Here is a 6,179-nt window from a genome sequence, read left to right as displayed (position 1 = left end):
TCTGGAACAGTGAAAACATCCACACCGGTGACGCCATCTTTACTGTCCTGTCAGCGTGTTGCAGCTGAATGTTCTGCAGGTTTGATATTAAGTTAATGAAAGCAGCTTTTACAGGTTTAAGCATATAAACTTTTATTACTGCAATGATAAATAATAATTAAAACCTCTTTATCTGCTGATAATGGATCAGACTGATTGTGCACCCTGCTTTGATTTTGCTCTTCATCTTTAAACACTGTCTGATGTTTACTTATTACAGAGTCAGAGGTCTCCATGCTTTGTTTCTGTGAGTGTGTGATGTTGATCAAACCAGTTCAGGTCACCTCCCTCCGCTCAGCAACCCAAACGCCTCAACAACATTTACAGTTACCAAAGCAACGCAGCAACCTTGAAGTTGCTCAATCCTGCAAGTGAAAGAAAAACGCTTCAAGAGAGCGAAATGTGAACACACACACACACACACACACACACACACACACACACACTGAGGTCACCTCCAGGATCTCTGAGCAACCTTCACAATCTGAAGCACAAAGAAACGGAGAGAAGAATATATTAATGTTCAGGGACATTTACACACACACACACACACACACACACACACACACACACACACACACACACACACACACACACACACACACACACTTCTCTCTTTCCTTCAGGCTGACAAAGTCACGATGCCTTTTTGCTTAACCTCCATTATATATCCCCGCGTGTGCATGTGAACACACACACACACACACACTCGCACACACACACTCTGAGTGCAGCGACAGAGGCGTGGGCTGTTTCTTCAGGTTACATCTCTGTGAAAAAATGATGGATGGAGGAGATAAAACCCATCTCTGCAGGCCATTTAGAAAAGAAATGAACACCGACACCAGGAGATTTGACAGACAGACTGATTCCAGATGGGTGGGTGGGTAGATAGATAGATAGATGGATAGATGGATAGATGGATAGATGGATAGATGGATAGATGGATAGATGGATAGATGGATAGATGGATAGATGGATAGATAGATAGATAGATGTTTCCCTGCATTAATGTAACAAAAGAGAAAGAAAAAAAATGCCAAATGGAAAACATAAATAGATCAAATTACATATTTTCTCTTTTTGTCACTTAAAGCTTGATTGAGAAAGATATTTTTTTTAAACCTCTTAAATTGTATTTTTGTCTGTGTGTCCATCAGACTGTACGACTCCTCCCTCTGATCACTGAACAACATACTCTCTATCTCAAACATCAGACATCAGAACATTCAGGACCCCCGATTGTTAAACCTTTGTCAGACCTGTTCACCATCTCACCTCCTGACAGACCTCTGCTCCCTCATCCCTCTCTCCATCCCTCCCTCCATCCACCTCTCCATCCACCTCTCCATCCACCTCTCCATCCCTCTCTCCATCCACCTCTCCATCCACCTCTCCATCCCTCTCTCCATCCACCTCTCCATCCACCTCTCCATCCCTCTCCATCCATCCACCTCTCCATCCCTCTCTCCATCCCTCTCTCCATCCCTCTCTCCATCCACCTCTCCATCCACCTCTCCATCCCTCTCTCCATCCACCTCTCCATCCACCTCTCCATCCACCTCTCCATCCCTCTCTCCATCCACCTCTCCATCCCTCTCTCCATCCACCTCTCCATCCCTCTCCATCCACCTCTCCATCCCTCTCTCCATCCACCTCTCCATCCCTCTCTCTCCATCCACCTCTCCATCCCTCTCTCCATCCACCTCTCCATCCACCTCTCCATCCACCTCTCCATCCCTCTCTCCATCCACCTCTCCATCCCTCTCTCCATCCACCTCTCCATCCCTCTCTCCATCCACCTCTCCATCCCTCTCCATCCACCTCTCCATCCCTCTCTCCATCCACCTCTCCATCCCTCTCTCCATCCACCTCTCCATCCCTCTCCATCCACCTCTCCATCCACCTCTCCATCCACCTCTCCATCCACCTCTCCATCCCTCTCTCCATCCACCTCTCCATCCCTCTCTCCATCCACCTCTCCATCCCTCTCCATCCACCTCTCCATCCCTCTCTCCATCCCTCTCCATCCACCTCTCCATCCCTCTCTCCATCCACCTCTCCATCCCCCTCTCCATCCACCTCTCCATCCCTCTCCATCCACCTCTCCATCCACCTCTCCATCCACCTCTCCATCCCTCTCTCCATCCACCTCTCCATCCACCTCTCCATCCCTCTCTCCATCCACCTCTCCATCCACCTCTCCATCCCTCTCTCCATCCACCTCTCCATCCCTCTCTCCATCCACCTCTCCATCCCTCTCTCCATCCACCTCTCCATCCCTCTCCATCCACCTCTCCATCCCTCTCTCCATCCACCTCTCCATCCACCTCTCCATCCACCTCTCCATCCACCTCTCCATCCCTCTCTCCATCCACCTCTCCATCCCTCTCTCCATCCACCTCTCCATCCCTCTCTCCATCCACCTCTCCATCCCTCTCCATCCCCTCTCCATCCACCTCTCCATCCACCTCTCCATCCCTCTCTCCATCCACCTCTCCATCCCTCTCTCCATCCACCTCTCCATCCACCTCTCCATCCACCTCTCCATCCCTCTCTCCATCCCCTCTCCATCCACCTCTCCATCCCTCTCTCCATCCACCTCTCCATCCCTCTCTCCATCCACCTCTCCATCCACCTCTCCATTCACCTCTCCATCCACCTCTCCATCCCTCTCTCCATCCACCTCTCCATCCCTCTCTCCATCCACCTCTCCATCCCTCTCTCCATCCACCTCTCCATCCCTCTCCATCCACCTCTCCATCCCTCTCCATCCACCTCTCCATCCCTCTCTCTATCCACCTCTCCATCCCTCTCTCCATCCACCTCTCCATCCACCTCTCCCATCCACCTCTCCATCCACCTCTCCATCCCTCTCTCCATCCACCTCTCCATCCACCTCTCCATCCACCTCTCCATCCCTCTCTCCATCCACTCTCTCCATCCCCCTCTCCATCCCTCTCTCCATCCACCTCTCCATCCACCTCTCCATCCACCTCTCCATCCCTCTCTCCATCCCTCTCTCCATCCCCTCTCCATCCACCTCTCCATCCCCTCTCCATCCACCTCTCCATCCACCTCTCCATCCACCTCTCCATCCACCTCTCCATCCACCTCTCCATCCACCTCTCCATCCCTCTCTCCATCCCTCTCTCCATCCACCTCTCCATCCACCTCTCCATCCACCTCTCCATCCCCTCTCCATCCACCTCTCCATCCACCTCTCCATCCACCTCTCCATCCTCCTCTCCATCCCTCTCTCCATCCACCTCTCCATCCCTCTCTCCATCCACCTCTCCATCCACCTCTCCATCCCTCTCTCCATCCACCTCTCCATCCCTCTCTCCATCCACCTCTCCATCCCTCTCTCCATCCACCTCTCCATCCCTCTCTCCATCCACCTCTCCATCCCTCTCTCCATCCACCTCTCCATCCCTCTCTCCATCCCTCTCTCCATCCCTCTCTCCATCCACCTCTCAATCCCTCTCTCCATCCACCTCTCCATCCACCTCTCCATCCCTCTCTCCATCCCTCTCTCCATCATCCTCTCCATCCACCTCTCCATCCCTCTCTCCATCCACCTCTCCATCCACCTCTCCATCCACCTCTCCATCCACCTCTCCATCCCTCTGTCATCCACCTCTCCATCCACCTCTCCATCCCTCTCTCCATCCACCTCTCCATCCACCTCTCCATCCCTCTCTCCATCCACCTCTCCATCCCTCTCTCCATCCACCTCTCCATCCACCTCTCCATCCCCCTCTCCATCCACCTCTCCGCTCCTTCACTTCAGTCTGAGCAGCTCTTAACAGCACGGGATGAAACGTGTCGCCGTGTCACGACTTCCTCCTCCTGCTGTTAATCAGATCTCCAGCTGAGAGCCGTCCTGGTGTCCTGAAGAGGATCTCTGAGGGTTGGATCAGTGTGAAGAGCTGCTCGGTTCACTGAGCGGCTGAATCCACGTCAGTGTGAGGTAGAGAGCATTTAAGATGAAGACCCGTCCAGACTTTAGACTCATGTAGGGTGGCTTTATCATTTCTGTCTCCACTGTTCTTTAACCAACAACATTCTGGTGTCATCCAGATATAACAATAACAATGGCGTCATAAATATCTGCTCGACTTCTCTAAAGACTCAAGGACAGATGTTCGTCCAGAGTTATGATTCAAAGTGCAGACAAGATGAAATGTGCAAAACAAAGCATCATGAGCAGCTCCATGCAACTCAGCCCAAACCTTGATTTCAACACAAGTCCCGCCCCTGGCAAGGCAAACAACCAACCACAGTTTGGGATTCTGGAATGGCACAAGAGGGGGCCAATCAGATTCCAACAAGGGGCCCAAATGGGTGTGTGCTACCCCCTTTTAGACCGAGACCAGTTTCAGGGCCGGTTCGGAGCCGGCGCTAAATTGAGAACCGGTTTTCAGTGAACCGGCTCCTGGATGGGAAAACTGGTTCCAGAGCGGAGCCAGCCTCTAGTGGACACTGGATGAACTGCAGTTTTTTAACACTCCTGCAGTGGCTTCGAGGTTGCAGCTCGGTCCTGACGGCAAATTTAAGCACTGAAAACATGAAAGCTTCTACCTTTGTACCTTCGGCATGTTCCTGTTTAGGACGGCGTCCCAGGTTAGTGTCAGTAAGGGGAGGGAGGGTGGTGTGTGAGGACTGCACCGTCCTTTAAACAGAGAGGCAGAGACACACTCCATCAGAGAGTTATTAGACACCTCTCAGGATTCAAATCATTCATTCTGTGGAACTTAAATTAAACTTCATCAAGACACCTGAGAGCTGACATCTCCAGTTCTCCTGAACGCATCATCAGGATGACTCCTCTCTCCTCTCTGATTACACATTCATCTTCTTTCAACTTTAATAAAGTACAGACTGGTTCCACCTTCACGTCCTCAGCAGAATAATATCATCAGACTGATATAAAGACGCTGAGATTATAAAGTTAATATTTGAATCGATGGAGAGACCATCAGACCATCAGACCATCTCAGGGTTTATGTTTGAAACTGAGACAATCTGCAGTGAGAGGAGGAACACTTAATGCAGCTTTACTGAAGGACTGGTCACTACTGCAGAGTGTCTGTGTGTGTGTGTGTGTGTGTGTGTGTGTGTGTGTGTGTGTGTGTGTGTGTGTGTGTGTGTGTGTGTGTGTGTGTGTGTGTGTGTGTGTGTGTGTGTGTGTAAGAGAGAGAGAGTGAGAGAGACAGATCAGTATTGGATTTTGAGTCGTTTATATTCAGCAGGGGTTCACAGAGAGAAACTCACAGCTACAGTAACACACACATACTCTCTCACACACACACACACACACACACACACACACACACACACACACGGCCTGGCCCGGCTCCTATAGCTATATAAATCCATTAGAAGTTATTGTTGGCTGGCGTGTTTCCGTGGCAGCTCCTGCAGAATAAAAGCTTTGATTTGATTGTGGACTTTATTGTCCCATGAGGAGGATTTGGTTTGCAGAAACGTTTTTATGATGAAAACAATAAAAACACAATAAAAACACACAAAGAGTCCGAGGCAGATGCAGAGCAGTGCGATGCCATCGGAGACGAACGGACAAAGAAATGTGAAGATCAGGTTTAATATAGTCACAGGCGGAGAGGGAGCCCGCTGAAATAACACCTTAACCTGATTACTGAAGTCCTGCTGGAGCCCCCTAGGGGACGCACAGGTCATTACGCTCTACGGCAGGTGAAATGATAAATACGCCATCATAGAAATGTTCTCAGAGGATCGAGGCAGCTGAGGTCAGTTTCAGAATAAGAGACGAAAACGAAAAACAAATTGTGAAACATCTTGAGGAATAATTCACATTTAGAACGATAGAAACTTCAATCACACGTCAGTTTAACATTAAATTTAAAGGGATAGAACGACACATTTCCCTTCAGGAACAACTACATCTTGATTTCTTTCTTTTCTAACCTGCAGTGACAGTTTTTGGCCACATGGTGGCAGCAGAGACATATTTTGAACAGGAAGTAATCACCAGGGTCAAAAAATTAAGCTGAAGTGTGAATTCAAAAAGCTGCAGTTCCTCAAGTCTCCACTAGAGGCTGGATCTGAAAGAAGTCAGTCTACATTAAGCTCCATATTAAAATGCTGATTTTTAA

The sequence above is a fragment of the Notolabrus celidotus genome, unplaced genomic scaffold (assembly GCF_009762535.1).
Source record: "Notolabrus celidotus isolate fNotCel1 unplaced genomic scaffold, fNotCel1.pri scaffold_261_arrow_ctg1, whole genome shotgun sequence".
In the NCBI taxonomy this organism is placed as follows: Eukaryota; Metazoa; Chordata; class Actinopteri; order Labriformes; family Labridae; genus Notolabrus; species Notolabrus celidotus.
The sequence above is the reverse complement of the archived record's forward strand: the minus strand, read 5'-3'. Positions refer to the sequence as shown.